The sequence below is a fragment of the Thalia democratica genome, chromosome 6, assembly GCF_965202585.1.
Source record: "Thalia democratica chromosome 6, ktThaDemo2.hap1.1, whole genome shotgun sequence".
NCBI lineage: Eukaryota > Metazoa > Chordata > Thaliacea > Salpida > Salpidae > Thalia > Thalia democratica.
This window is the reverse complement of record NC_139170.1, coordinates 1015692-1032527: the sequence shown is the minus strand read 5'-3', so window position 1 is coordinate 1032527 and position 16836 is coordinate 1015692.

Below are 16836 nucleotides of genomic sequence, written 5' to 3'. Positions count from 1 at the left end.
TTTATATTATACAAGCTTGTAATTTGTATTGTATGTTTTAAATATTTCTTCTTAAACAATTAGTTTTATTATACAAATATATTTGCTATTTTAATAAAGCTGTTTAGTTTGGATCTAGTTTATTAAGTCATATACGTATTATGTATTATTAAGATTTTATATGTATTTGTAAATAATATGTATTCAACTTGTATTAGTGTTTCAATAATCTTGTTGTAATTTATATTGCCTGTACTATAGCTTATACAGTTATATAATATATTAATTGGTATGTATTAAATGTTTAAAATTTTGATTGTTTCCTTTAAATTGTTGTATAACATTTAATTGGTTTAAATTATTTTAATATTCTGTTTATTATTGAGCTTACTTAATGATTTATTGTACAATGCATTTATGTTTTATTTATGCTTTTGTATAAAAACCTGTTTTGAAAATTTTGCTTTTAAACAAAAGCATTTTAAAACTTTTAATCAAAAACTATGGTTTGTTTAAACCGAATTAAAAAGTTGTAGTAAATTGTTTTTAACTTAAAAAATTGCCTCTTTTAAAAACTACTTAAGCAAAAATAATTGACGAGCAATTATGTAGTTCATGAACTAATTATGAATCATTTGAACTTAAAACTATATTTAAAAAAATTACATATTAGTTTATCACTAAATATGTTGTAGCAACCATTTTAAAGTGTTTTTAATTATTTTTAAGTTTATATTTTTTTTATTAACACCAAGTCAAATGTAGCCACATCAAAAGAAAATGTTTTTATAAAAACCACAAAATTTGTATAAAAGGGTTTAAGTGCCATTAAGTTTACAATTATAGCTGAATTCGTTTTATTGAAATTTGTTCTGTTTTATTTTTTAAATAAAATATTTACTTGATACGTATTCAACACAAAAATACTGTTTTTAAAATTTATTTCTACAAAAATTTAAAGTCACCAGGAATAAGTTTCTGAAATAATTAATAAAACATTTGCTTTATAGTTTTTTTTTAAATATTAAAAACAAGTAATATAATAACTTAAAATTTCATCAACTTTTGAAAAATATTAATAAATTTAAATTGTTTACTAAATTTAGATATCTGTAATTAAATTTAGTAATTTTAAAGTCTGACATTTTTAAAACTATTTCAAACGAATTATCTTGAAAATTAAGATGCTATCTATTTTAAATTTAACTTAAGTTTGTTCTCAATACTTTGAAGGTTTACAAGTTTATTTAAATAACTTAACATGTTTTTTATATTGTTTATCTAAGTTTGTCTTCCGTTTTAAGTTTGTAATGTATTATTTATTTAAGATTTTTTTATACAATACATAAAAGTATAAAATTAAGTTGTATAAAACAAAATACTTTGTATGTAATATAAGTTTTTACCGACTTATTTACTTTTCTTGTTTTAATTTTGTTATAAAATTGCATAGTATAAAAAACCTTATTATTCGTGGTTATTAGTAAAGTTTTAGCATTTATTAAAGATATAATTTTATACATCATATGACGCATCAAATTTATTTTCAGACATAATTAAATATTTTAGCAATGACATAAAAGTTTTCAGACAAAATGATTTTTATTGTCTCTTAAAATTTTATGTTCTTACTGAATGAGTAAATTATAGTTTTATTTGTAAAACTTTTTTACATGTTTTATTTCGATTTTTTCTAAATATAATATTTACGTGATAAAGTTTTGATTAACGTAGATTTCAACGTGATATAAAGTTATGTAAATATAATTTAAACATATCTTTTTTTTTACACATGTAATTAAAAAATTTAATTACAAAATGTTTGTAAGAAACTTGAAAACTTTTGCTGTAAATAAATAAGTCTTTATACTTTTGTTTTAATTAAAGTATTATCAAAAACGTCGACGTATTTGTAACTTCATTTTTTTAAATTTAAATGTTTTATTTTTCTTGAAAAAAAGTTCAGTTTTTTGTCGTGCGAAAGCTAAGCTGCCAATTCAAGTACTTTAAAATTCTTTGTTTTAAAACTTGAACAAAAAACTAAAAGTTTAACAAAGTTTATTTAAACAAAAAAATTTTTGTATAGAAATTTCCCGCTAAATTTAAAGTTGTAAAATACTTTTTTTTTATCTTATTGAATTTTTTAGTATTTTTTTCACCCACAAATTTATTTAGTATAAGTATTTTAAAGTATAAAGTAACTTATTTTTGCCTTTTCAAGGCTCATAAAAGCTTATATTTCTTTTCAATTTTAAAAATTCAATATTAAATTGCCAATTATGTTACAACGTTCACTTTTAGAATACAAACGAATACAGTCAATTTTGTTAAAAGTTATGTTTAAATTTCTTAAAAGTTAGTCAATACAATTTACTATTCTCCAATAATGAACTTTTATTACTAAAACTATACAGTCAAAATTTTAAGTACTAAAATAAGATTACAATTTTTTATGAAAAAGTCACAAGTTTTATACAAAGTTATGCTTGAAAGGTTTTGTATACAAACGCTTTTTGTGTTGTAAAAATAGTTTAATCTTGTTACAAATAAGATATTTTAAGAAACTTTTTTATACAATAAAATCATTGTTTTTAATTTTAGTAAAAACTTTTATTGTTTACCAATTTCTTACATAAGTAAGAATGTGTTTTTTTAGTTATTATTGCGTTAACAACGGTTATGAAAAAAATATTAATTATTTTTTTTACATATATTGTTATGAATATTATATACTTTTTTAATGACTAATAAAAAAGGCAGACCTAAAGATATAATTTATTTAATTTATTACCAAAAATAAAACATTTTAGTATTTACTTCGATTGAAAAATATTTCAGCTACTAACTTTTTTTTTGTTTTTTTTTTCTAAACAGTAAAAAAAGCATAAATTAAAAATTAAATATTTAAAACTTATTTCATTAAATTTTATGTTTTACTTCTTAAATATTTAGTACCTACATCAGTAAGCTGTAATTAAAAATAGATTGTTTAAATTTACTATTAGTTAGTTTTGTTTCTAACTTACAATGGATTAAATATTGAAAAGTTTTGTCTAGATACTAAAACAAAAGTTTCAAACTTCACAATAAAACACTTTTTTATTATGACGTAATTGAAAAGAGCTCAAGGCGAAATTTAATGTTTTGAAATGACATCGGAATATTCACACGGAATTAAATTACTGCTGTCTGGGATAAGTCTTAAAAAATTATACATGTCTGGTATATATAGTTTTTTTTTTGTAAATTAGAATAAGCTATACTAAAAAAAAGTTTTATGTTTTTGATGAGTTCGTATCATAAAATATTATTTGTGCTTTAATAAAATATGTTGGAATAAAAAAACTTTATGCAAAGAATATAACAAACATTTCAATATTTTTAAGCAAACATTTAGAACAATTTCTAGTATTTATACTTCATGATTTTGAAAGTTAATTTTTCATAGTTAGTGTTAATAAGTACCACTTATAAACTATCAGTACTTAATATTAAAACTTATCAACCTAAGAAACTTAATTTCACACAAAATTAAATTACTGCTGTCTGGGATAAGACTTTATAAAATTTAAGTGTCTGGTATATAAAATTTTCCTTATTAAATTGTGTAAGATTAATGTTTGAAAAACAATTTTTTTTTATCTATTCTTTTACAGTAATACTTTCCATTTAAATGAATTATAATGTGCTAAAGTTACTTTATGTAAAAATTAAACAAACATTTTATATATTTTACTTTGTTTTTTAAATTAAAAAAAATTTAATACTTTTATACTTATAGAATTTTGAAAGTAAATTTTTCATAATTTGGAGGTTTTAAGTGTTAATAAGTACCACTTATAAACTTTCAGTATTAAATATTCAATTTATAAACCTACGAAATTTATTTTCACACGACATATAATTATACTAAGGTCTCAGGTAAAAAAATATGTGTCTGGTATGCAATGTTTTTTTTAATAAAATTGTGTAAGATTAATGTTTCAGACTTTTTTTTATCTATCTTTCTACTGTAATACTGTGCACTTAAATAAGTTTTGTTATGCAAAAGTAACTCTATGTAAACATATAACAATAATTTTTAGTTCAAAACATTTTCATAAAACACAAATACTTTAGAGCGCTTCGTTTAACTTTTCTGCTTTAAGTAAAAAAAAAGTTTCAAAATAAAGAAGATAAAAGTGTTAATAAGCAGCTTTTATGATTTTTTCATTTCAGAATTCATTCACAATACTAGTTGTACGAAATATTTTTGTTCATTAAGATGTTTTAACTGATAATAGTTTTTTAATTAATAAATTGAACTCCTATCAAAATGTTTTTTTAAAATTTATGTAGTTATTATCACGATACAACAAATATAAATTGTAAGTTTGTGGTTAAATTACTGACGAAGTTACAAAAAAATATGGTTACTTATATAAAAACTATCTAGTTTGTCATGATTTTAAATAAATCAAATTAAAAGTTTGAAAAGGAAAACAAAATAAAATAGATACTATTCTAATCAAATTAGTATTAGTATAACGAAGTTTAGTTATTTTTTATAAAACTCATAGCAAAAGTAAAAATTAACTTGATAAATTTTAAATAGACTAAGTTACTGTTTATTTTAGTTATCATTTAGTTAGTTAATATTGCTTTTGTATAACCATTTAAATCAGGATTCAATCGCCTTAAAGGATCAAGGAAATAAGATTTTACCCATAAACAGCTTTCGCGAGCCACATAAAAATAATCCTTCGAAGGCTGTTGTACACAAAAATATTAATTTTTTAAAAAAACACAACAAAATCTATAATAAAATAAACATAGAATATATAGTTCTGTTAACTCATAATCAAGAAATAGCTAACTTGTAATTTTTTATTATCAAAAAGCTTAAAGTTTTTAAAATAATTTTTAGCTAAAAAGCACGACACTGACTAAAATGCCGATCTTTTTGGGCCGCAGTTTGCCCACGAATAAAAAGGTGTAAGTAAATTATTTAAGTAAATTCCAAAGTTATAACCAAAACTATGTTCCTATAAAACAATTTATAATTTTAGCTGATATGTTTTTAAGTTACTAAAAGACTTTTGTGTACAACTAATAAGCCAGTTTAAATTTGTATTAATTTTCGTAAGTAAAATACACATCAAATGTTGTCAACAACCATCAAAAATAGCTTTGAAAATTAAAAAATACCGAATTTTTATGTATAAAATTTTATTATACCTCACTAAAGTTGTTATGAACAGTTTGATAACACTCGTATAAGTACATCAAAACAAAATCAACAAAGACATCGGCGAAAGTCGAGCAGATGCCTGGAATTTCGTATGCCGTGAGACAAGCCCAAGTTTAACAAAAGGGTTGATCATGCCAACTTGATCATCAGATCACAAGTCTTCGGTAGACTGAGACAGATTTCGTCCTTATTAGGACTCATCAGTAACTCTGGTATTGATCAATGACGTCAGCATTGTCTTTTGCCGTGCAAAGTTTAATAAATTGTCCAGCATAAACCGTTTGTAGATTGACTGCAAATTTTTCGGTTGTGACTGACTGATGAGTTCTAATAAGGACGAAACCGGTCTCAGTCTACCGAAGGCTTGTGGTCTGGTGATTATTGTCTAAAAACTTAATTATATCTCACCAAAGTTGCTATGCACAGTTTGATAACACTCGTCTAAGTTCATCAAAACATGTTGACATTGGAGTAAAATTTTATTACATCAACATACTAGTATACTGATAAGTTTGATTAAAAAAAGGTAGTTGAAGTTCAATTTATTAAATAAGAATTAAAAGTTATTTGCATTTAATAAGAGTAGCTTTATGTTTAAAAATAATAAAAAGCATTTAAAATTTCGGTACTACTGCTATTAATATAACAATTCGAAAAATAAAATGCATTTTTCTAAAAAAAAAAATATTATAAAAAAAACTAGATGCTAGTTTGGCAACTTATTAATCATTATGTATATTTAGTTCTATCTAATAATTGCCTATCTAAAACAATTTAACGAACATCAGGTTAAAATGTTTAGTAATTTAGCTTAGTCTACCAATCAAGAGTTTTAAAATTTCTAACTTAAATTACAAAACTGGTTTGAAATGTCAAGTATTAGTCTGTATCAAAATCGTTTTTACATTACTAACAGTTTCAACTTTAAAGTAGAAAACTTATTAAGAGTCTATATTTTTTTAACCAATTAAGAAGAAATTTTGGTTGTTTAACAAGCAAACATTAGATTTTTTCTTTGTTTTTTTTTTTATGTTGCAAATGGTGTTTAAATACAATAAAGTTTTTTTTGACAATAAAATACTTTCCTTATTAGTTAACCAAAATACTTATAAACTATTCCTAAGCAAGCATTATTTTTTTTGTTTTTTTATTATATACATTTCTATTTTTTTACTCTGGTGCAAAAATAATCCTCCGCCAAAAATTATAACTCGTACAAAATTCACCTTGTCTTGACTTGTGTTCACACTCGTGCAAACTTGTCTTCGTGCAAAAGTATCTTCGTGAAATTTTGACCCTTTCCCATACAACATATAGATAATAGTTAAAAAAACTTATTTCATTTAAAACTGATACAAGTAATAGCACTAAACAATTTTTTTTGTTTTTTAAACTAAAAGTGTGTTTATTTTTAACGTAGATATTATCTAAAATGTGTAAGAAAACTAACTATAAGAATCTAAGTAACAGCTTTTGATAGGCTGCTTAAAAATAAAAACCAGAAAACGTTTTTAGAATTGTCTACAATTTAAATAACAGCGCTGATTTTATATAAAAGAAAAATGCGAGCAATTGCTTTGAAAAAACAGTGACGTACGTAGGACTATTGTTTATTGTTGTTGTGAGAGTTTGGATTATATAGAACTAAAAAAATTCTTACATAATGAAAAAAATTTGATTAAAATAATTAGAAAACTAGAAAAAGATTTATATAATAGATAATTGAAAAACAAGTAAGTTATTTGAGATTTTTAATTTAATTTTTTAAATTTGGTTGTAAAGTCTTTTTAACGGTTTGTAAAGCATTATAACAATCTTATTTTATTTTGAAACTCCAAAAAAAAATTGAAAAGTATTGTATATACTGATGAATTTACTTACTGTGGTGAAATTTTAGGATATTGTTTTTCATAATGAATTACGACTAAAATAAACAAGTTTTCGATTTGAGTAGTTTGATAAATTAAAAAAAAATTAACTGGTCATATGAATGTTAGGATACTCTAATAACTAGAAGTTTGATAAAAAATAATTAAATCCTGAATAGATGGTTTACAAAACGACTCAATATTGTTTTAGAGTTTTACGTAGAATAAATACAGTTAGTTTTTAGTGGCATATAGAGTTTAGCAAAATATGTATTTTATACAACCGTTCTGTTTAACTACTGATCACGTTTACAGCAAATTTATGTTAAAAAACAAAATTTTAGAAAGTTTTAACTTACTATTCAAATTTTATTTAATATAAAAAATTGTTTATGATAGATTCTATTTGTTTAAAAATGATAGTAGTCATAACTAATTAAACTCGCAAAAGCACGAAATAAAATACAAACAGCATTAGAAACAATGTTAATTTATATGAAATTAAATCATAAAACAAAATTAGAGTTTTTACATGTGCTTATGTTTTTCAAATACGTTTTATTACTAAATGGTATAACATACAAGTAAATAAACATTTAATTAAAACGTAAGCTTTAACACTACTAAGATACGTTTAAAGAAAAAATGTGTTTTGCTAAATAACAAATACCTAATGCAATATCGTATAGGTTTCGTTGAAACTATTAAATTTGTTAAAAATTTTAGTTCCTTTTTGCGTTTTACTTTTATTATTTCACTTAAACTCCTGCCATAAATTTTCAGTGCGAAGTTTTTCTATGAATTTAGTAGTAAAACAGCTGTTTTTGATTTTTAATTTTGTTTTAAAAAATATTTTATTAAAAGTATTTGTCTTATACTCGTGTTAAGTGTTTTATATAAGTGTTTAATGTAATGTATTGTTTTCTAAGTTTTTATTTATATTATTTATTTTAAAACAGCTATATTTTATTATTTGTTTAACTGCATTTACTTTATATTTTAGCTTGATTCAAAATTTGATTTGTTAAAACGAACACAATTACCTGTAAATACAGCTTAAAAAGACTAATACCAGTTTGAAACATTTTCAATAATAAAAAATCTAGCTAAGGTTCAAAAAGTAATAACTGTTGAATAGTTTTAGTTAAAGTTCAACAAAAAAAGAATTTAAATGAACACCAATTTTACTCTCAATGGTATGAACTGTTGTAGACTTTTTAATTAAAGTAAGCGTATAAAATATTTGTGCATTTATTATTTTTTGTCCTATAAAACATTCAGAAACGTTACTATGTTTGTACCGGTTTTTGTACACTTAATTATGATGAAATTCTCATTAAATTTGATGTTAGTTCAAGCAATTTGGCTATTGTTATAGTCGGTTTTGTTACCTGTTATGGTTTTAGTCATTATAATTCTAATTTGTATAAACCAGCAGCTTATAATTTGTCTCAGTGAATACTACGAAGCATTTATCTGCTGTTGACATAAATGAGAGTTTTCCAAATGATTCGGTTATAAACAGTGGTAAAATCGATGATGAAGTTTCAGTAAGTACAGAGCTGCAAATCAAACTAAATGTAGAAGATAATGTAAAAATAAAATGTTCAAGTGAGTTTTTAAACAATCTAAACGAGCACAAAAATAAAAATTTCATCAGACCTCTAAAATTTTAAAGCAAAAAAGTGTATCACTTTTTTTAGTAGAGTATAACTCACAAACCTACAGAACTATCTTTTAAAATAATAAACAAAACTTGTTAGTGTTAACCTTATAGACAATACTTTTTCATATATGTATTCTATTAAATAAAATAACAGGTTTTTGTTAAATATAAATATTTCATTTATTATAGAATCATTTTAGTTTCGTCCATATTTCGTTATAGTAGTTTTATAAGGTGTATGAATAAATTTGTTTTAATTTTTAGTTGTGTCATTGATAAGTTATTGTAAGCTTAATCTTTCAGCGAGAAATTTGTTTAATAGGTTCGTAAATTGTTTATTTTAAATGTATAAATTTAGATGTAATATCGTTAATAATTTAAATAATCTAGTAAAAATATACAAATTTTTATGTGATACTTTTTTTATTTATGAAATTTATTAAATAAGTAAAAAACAGACAATAAACTTAAAAACATATTTATCAAAACATGAGTTTTTGACACTAAAAAACTAAGTAAATCCCGTGGGCCGTACTTTGCCCCCTAGTCTAAGAAAACATTAGTACCGACAAAAACGATCGTTTGAAAATTTAACTAGTACCAATAATTTGGCAAAGCTTAAACGTTTTCCAAAATGCATCTTAAAACGACCTGAGTTCTTCAGAGGATATTTAAAAGTTTAATATTGAAGTATTAAGTAGTTGACAGCCTACTGTTAGTTGGCCTGGCATTCTTTAACTTTTTAACAAACAAATTGATTGAAGACAGTGTATCTTTATTTGATTATTTTTACTTATTTCTAAAATCTTAATGAAAAAAATAATCATCTAAGTTTTCAACCAAAGTAATTATATTTAAAATAACAGATGTCTTATAACAATTTAATATGTTAAAAAATATTTTGTTGATTTGATGCGTACAAATGTTAAAGTCAATTTATATAACTATTTACAAAACTTATAGATTGAATCAAAAAATAAGCCTTATTTTTAGTTAGACTATATTTTCTTATTACATATTATTTTTCATTTATTTATTCACTTATGTTTATTAATATTTCCGGTTATATTTAATAACAACTTCTTTCACAGAGTTTTTGTGTGAATAGTAAGGAAAAGTGATGACGTAAAAAATGTAAAAAATATTTTTAAGAGAACAGGAAGCTACAGAAAACTTTATCATTGTAAAAATGAGTTCAATCTAGTCAAATTTTTTGATTTTTTTTTAAATCTAATAGTATGTCATATATATTAAGGCTGTTGAAACTTTTTACATGTTTTAAACAAAAAATTTAATAATACTTTAAACTTTATTAGATAACATAGATAGCAGTAAATGGTACTATATTTAAGGATATTAATTTGTAATACTAGACAATACACTTATAAAAACTAAGTTTTTACTATTTCGTTTAAATATAACAAAACTTTTATTTTGTTTAAACATTTTTAATTAATTATGTTTAGTTGTTCAAAATATAACTGAGTAGTTACAAAAACTCTTTGTTACAATTGTTTTGTCTACTGAAAGTTTTAAAGCAATAAAATGTTTTGTTTAACCCAACAAAAAAATTAGTACTTCTTATACGACAAATTCTTAAAAACAATAGTAGAGCAGATAAGAAGTATGTAAGAAGATTATAAGTATGAAAATAATATTAAAGAATATAAGAAGATCAATTTTGCTAAATAAAGTTATATGAAAAGTACACAGTAAAATGCAGTTAATTTAAACTTAGTATATACAATTAGGTAACTGAAAACATAAACAAATATGGTTCATATAGTAGACATATTAAAAAGTCCTATAAAATCAGTAAACCAAAGTAATTTTATATATGAATAGTAAAGAAGTTAAGTAAAAATCTCAAGTATGTATGTTTTATCACTTTGTTATATTTTAAATTAAAAAACGAGTCGACTTTTAGTTTTTGGGTTATGAATAGTTCTCTTTAAGCTAATTTATTTAAACTAATACGTGTGAAATAGCAAAAAAAAAAACTGTATTGCATTTGAAAAAAAGTAGTATAAAAATGACGAACAATAACATTTAATTTAAAAAGTACTCTAAGCAGATAAGAGTTTAAGTATCAAAAATTTTAAGCAGATATAAAATTATTAGTTACAAAAATCTTAATTAAAACTTAATCGAACTATAAACTTAGTAGATTACGGTTTATCTAGGATTAACAAATACAGTAAGATAAAAGTTTGTTTTTAAATCAAAAGTTTTTAGTTGTTTAGTATTCTTAATTTTACTGATCAAAGTTACAGTAATTACATTAATTTCGTACACAGTTATTTTTAAGTATAGTTATTTATTAACTTATACTTTTAAAATGTTTAAAGATTAAATTAAGTTACGACAAGTTGCCGAATTTAAAACTTATTAAAGTAATTTTTTTACTATAGTTAATTTGTAAGATTATTAAAAAAGATTATGCATTATATTTTTTACATTATAATTTAAACAAGTTAAGTATAAAGTCAGAACTTTATAAACTATCATTCAAAAAACGTTTTTTAACTAGTTACAAAATGATATTGATTATTGTTTATCACATTTTTTTTGAAATAAAATGTATAAAATATAGCTGATATTATTTAACTACTTTTAATAAATAAAAACAGATAAATGCTTCTATATATATGTGTATTATAATAAGAAGCAATAAAATAAGGCCCTAAATAAACTTTAAAAATCTAAGTACGATAGTAACAATTTTTTATCTTTAAATTTAGTCAGTAGCACTTTTGTTAACTTATTTTAATCAACAGTAACCGTTAATTTCAATAAAATAATTTTAAGTAACATCAAAATAGTTTGACATAATTTTTTTTAGCAGAAACCAGAAAATATAATATGAAAGTTTTGATTTTTGTGAGCTTGTTTATGCTGCTATCTACCCTAGAAGCTTTAAAGTTTTTACCAAAAGGTTTTTGTTTAATTATATTCAGATATACAATCGTTTTACTTTTTTTTTTATTTTAAGAAACACAATTACATTGTTTCACGCAAAGCATATTTTAAATTGTTAATTTGTAATAAAATAATAATGGTAAAAACGCGATGAAACAGTGAAATCGTGTTTCTTAAACTAATAAAAATTTAATTAAAATCCCTTTTTGGATAGATAACTCTGTCAAGTTTTTTTTTAACTCAAAATTTAAATTTAATTTCTATATATTAATATTTTTAGACTGGAAATGCGCTAAACAGTGTCAAAACAAAAAGTTAGACGTTGTGTTTGTAGTAGATGGCAGTGAACGAGCAAAATTCTACAGATCAAAAACAAAACTTGTCCGCATTTTGAAATCATTCAAACCCGATAAGTTCGAACATCAACTGAAAGTTTATTTCATCCAGTTTGGTGGACACTCTTACTTCAAAGCTGATCTGAATAAGTACACTATTTGTTCTCAAACCAACAAAACCGCTTGTGAAACTTTCGATGAGTTAAAAGCGAAGATTATGAAAGTGAGAAAGCTGAAAGGGGAGCCGTACTGGGATCACGCTTTCAACGGTCTCGATGTGCTGCAGATGAGACCTGACTCAACTAAAATTCTGGTGACAATCACTGGAGATGAAATTAAAAATGAGGAAGAATTTATCAAGTGGAACATTGTAGATGACTTGAAAAGGTTGTATATTTTTTTAATTAGGAAGTAAATTTAAAGTAAAACGTGAATTACAACTAATATTTTTATTAGTAAATTAAAGTTTATAGATTTAATTTCAGTTATAGTTCAAACCTATGTAAATCACTCAGTAATTGACATAAACCAAAAAATTTAATTTTTAAAGTTATCAAATAAATAAGCTACACAAATTCATTAGTTAAGAATTTTTTTTTGTATTTGGTTTCGACATTAGAATTATTAAACATTCTTTAGATAAACGTTTTATTTAATTAACTATACTTAAAACTTTTGTTCTGAAGTTGCTTAAACATAACTTAATTAGTTATATGTTTAGATTTCAATTATTAGTCTAAAGTAAACATATACTTTGAACATTCAGTTATTTTTTTAAATATGCTTAAAAACTTTGAAACTCATCTACAACTTACCTTTTTATACAGGTTTGATTTCTTCTACCAATTGTTTGTTGGTACAAAGCTACCACCCCGGGCAGATCACATATGCGATGGAAATTGTTTTTATGCAAATGAGGCTGAGGAATTGTACAAAGCTGCTTCGATGATTGCAAGAGATGCCTGTTGCTCCTATGTAGGTTTGTAGTTATTTTTAAATATTTGTTTTGATTATTAAGATGTTAAACCATTAAAAGACCTTTAAACGTGTAAAAATTACATTTTGTTGAAATTAAAACAACTGTTTACATGTTAGATTAATTTTGAAAACATTGTTCAATGACAGTTATAAAAAAATTGGTTTTATCTGCAACAGCATGTCATGTTAAGAAATGAACAAATATAATAAAGACTTTCTACATTACAAGATTTAACTAAAATGTCGTAAAAATATTAACACCTTACAATATTATTATTTTTATAGAGTTGTTCTATTTTAAATATAGTTTGTTGTAGAAAGTTTTCGATTTTGTTAATAGATAACTTCTTCATACATATCTTAAAAAAATAAATTATTACACTTCAATCACTTCAGAGCCGAAATGTTTAAAGAAATGCGGGTCGAAGCCACTAGACCTTACATTCATGCTGATTGGTGACCAGGTCGATGAAAGGAAGATGGACAACCAGGTGAACGTTTTGATGAGAAGCTTGGACCAATTAAAAATCGATGAATCGTTCCACCCCGTGCACATCGAAGTCGCTCAAGCGGATCGGAGGAGAAATCATTCTGATCGCGTGAGAATGAAGGTCGTTAGTGACGTGTGCACTGAAGTCATTCATCCGGAACGACAGAGAGGCTGTGAGAAGTTGGATGCACTGAAGCGTAAATTGAAGTATTTGTACAGCCCCCTGGACGAAACTGATTTGAAACCGGCCCTTGATTTCGCTTCGAATGCTGAAAACTTTCAGTTCAGGGAAAATTCCCAGAAAGTTTTGATTGTAGTTTTTGACGGCGTTCCGAGAGATTTCGATTATTCAATGTACGCTGAAGGACAATTGAGAAAAGATGTTGAAGGATTGGATGATGTTTATGATTACAAGCAGGCTTGGTTCATCAACATGGGGAGTAAGGAGAAACACGTAGAAGGTTTCGAATGCAGCCATTTCACGAATGGTTACAATTTTGTGACTGCATTGAACAAACTGAGATCTTTAATTGGATGCCCGAATGATAAAAATCACGAAGATTGTTCGAACCAACGTAAGTTTGCTGTTATATGTTTAGAAGTGTATAATTTGACATAATTTTAGAAAATAAGTTTTTCCCTTAATCTTCAAAGTGAGTAAACTATCTGTTATCTTAGTTGAGTTGTTTTTACTACAACTCTGACATCATAATAAGATCAATACTTTTATTTGCAACAAAAAAAAAAACTCAGATTATTTGAAATACAGCTTGAAGGTTAAACTAAAATAATTCAAGCTTCATGATAAATCAATTTAAATTTACAGCTGGTTGTCGAAATGTGAACCTTCCCACATTTGTAGGAGGAAGGAAGACTTACAACAAGGGGTGGTACTACGTAGGTGACAAAGTTTTCATAAAGTGTGATGAAGGTAGAATGCCAAGAAATAAATATAAAAGTTATTCCGTTTGCCAGTCCGATGGTACATTCAAACCTAAAAGCTTAAAATGCTTGAAAGTTTAATATTAACTTAATATCTTATATTCAATTTTTAAAGTTTTGATTCAATATACATGTATGTAATTTGTTTATTTAAGAATAAGGTACTTCTTTTTGGTTCTTAACTAGACTTTGTATGTAACTTTATTCTGTTTCTTGATACTTGAATAAAAAAAAAAAAGAAGTATTTATATGCTTTGTTATCGTCAGCAATTTGTTTAAGGTAATGTATTTAAAAACTATTTATTTATAATCCAGTTCTACTTAATTAAAAATTTACCAATCTGATGGTACATTGAAACCAAAAAGCTTAAAATGCTTAAAAATTCGCAACTAACTTATATAAGTATTAATGTGTACAAAAGTCTAAAAAGTCGAAATTTGGTCTAATAACTACGCATTTAATTTGTTTTTGAAGAATAAGGCACTGTTTTATTGATTTTCAAATAGTTTGTATATGTTACTTCGTTTATCACTAAGGATTGTCCTTAATTAAACTATCACTAAGTTTAGAATATAAAGTAACATCTATAATCTTATGTTATTTGTATATCGTTTATCAATGTTCATTATTATTAACAAAAGTTAAAAAAATTAACGCTTATTTTGTTTAGTTTTCAATAATAGTTTTTAAATAATCCTTTGCGTTATTAATTCTTTTAAATAAAATGATAGTCACAGAACTCTGTATATTTCGATAACTAAAAATATGAAAACAATTACGGATTACAGTAACCTAAAGCTAAAAATAGCTTATAAAAAATTTAACAATAATTTGTTATGAAGTTGCAAACAACAAAAAGTGTCTGCTAGATCAAAATGACAAACTATACTGATAAGTTTTCAACAAAACCTAAATCTAAATAAACTTCAATCACATTTTTTAATGTTTTCGTTAATTATTAAGTTATCAATATGGATTTTTATCAGGTCTTATAATTGTGTTTTAATCATGAAGTACGTAAATGTCAGTTTTTATATTTTTATTTCAAAAATAAATGTAGAGTTTAAAATTTATCAAAGTTTTATTTAAAAATAGACGATCCAAATATTTTTGTACTGAAATTCGTAATTCACTACTATTTAATAAATAAACTTTATTGGAGTTGAGTTTTAGTCAAATTTGTACAGCAATTTTATTGCACTTTGCTGAAAAAAACATACTAAGGTTTAAATACTATAAAATTGAATAAAAACAATTATATCAGATTAAAAAAAAAATTATTAATTGCTTTTAATTTTTTTAATTTTAATTTAAAGTAGAACGTAAAAATTTTTAAAATATTGTCAAAATTTATTATCAATTTTAATAAATTGTAGAAAACTCTTGAACTTGAATAAGTAACAAAAAAATTACTGCTACTGAAAGTTTTACACAAATGATTAATAAGAAAAGAAAATATTTTTATATCAACTTTCAAGAGATTAAATAAAATAGATAATACATTTACAGCAAATTTTTTGGTTTAACTTTAATTAGAGTTTTACATTTTTTTTACAATTCAATCAACTAAATTTTACTAATGCTATAAAATATAGATTTTGTAAAAGTAAGTGATTTATAAATTTATTACAGTTCATTTAACTACTTTTAGTTGGCATCTTAATGAATAAAAACTTTTACTAATTTTTTGAGTGTTATAAACCTTAATATAAAATATAAACAAGATTAAAAGTTTAAACTAAACGGTATTGAAACTAAATATAAAAGTGTAACCATTTTTTATATTAACAAAGTACAAGCTAATTACAACTTAAATATTGTGCTTACAATAAAACTTTGTAACAGTAAAATAATTAAGGTAGTGACTAAAATTAAACTAAAACTAACAAGTTTTGTTAAAATAAAAATGTTGCAAAAATAAAAATGTTTCGAAAACATTGACTGACGTCATTTTAAATGCGAGCAAAATCTTGAACAAAAATATTGTATATAATCAAATATAACATTTGGTAATCTAAAAGTCAGTACTTCTAAATTTGTACCAAATTTTAAAGCAGCTTGTAAAAGCTGTAAATTATTAGTATAATTTTGAACTTCTTATTTTATGATGATTTATTTTAGAACAAATATATTAATTTAGTAAATTTAAACAGATTAATCGATGCTGTGTTATCATCAAAAACATTTAATATGATAAAATATTGTTAATATCAATTCCTAAACTGTTTGTTCAATAATATAAACTCAGATTATTATATAACATTGTTTATTTACCGACAAAAAGGTGCTCAAAATTTTGGTTTAAAGACCTGGCAAAAGGAACTTTTCAGATACTGAGTCGTAAACCACTTGAATACAGTTTAACGTCCAGGACATTATATTTTATTTTTATTAGTTTAAAAAAAAACATGATAGTGACAAGCTTTAA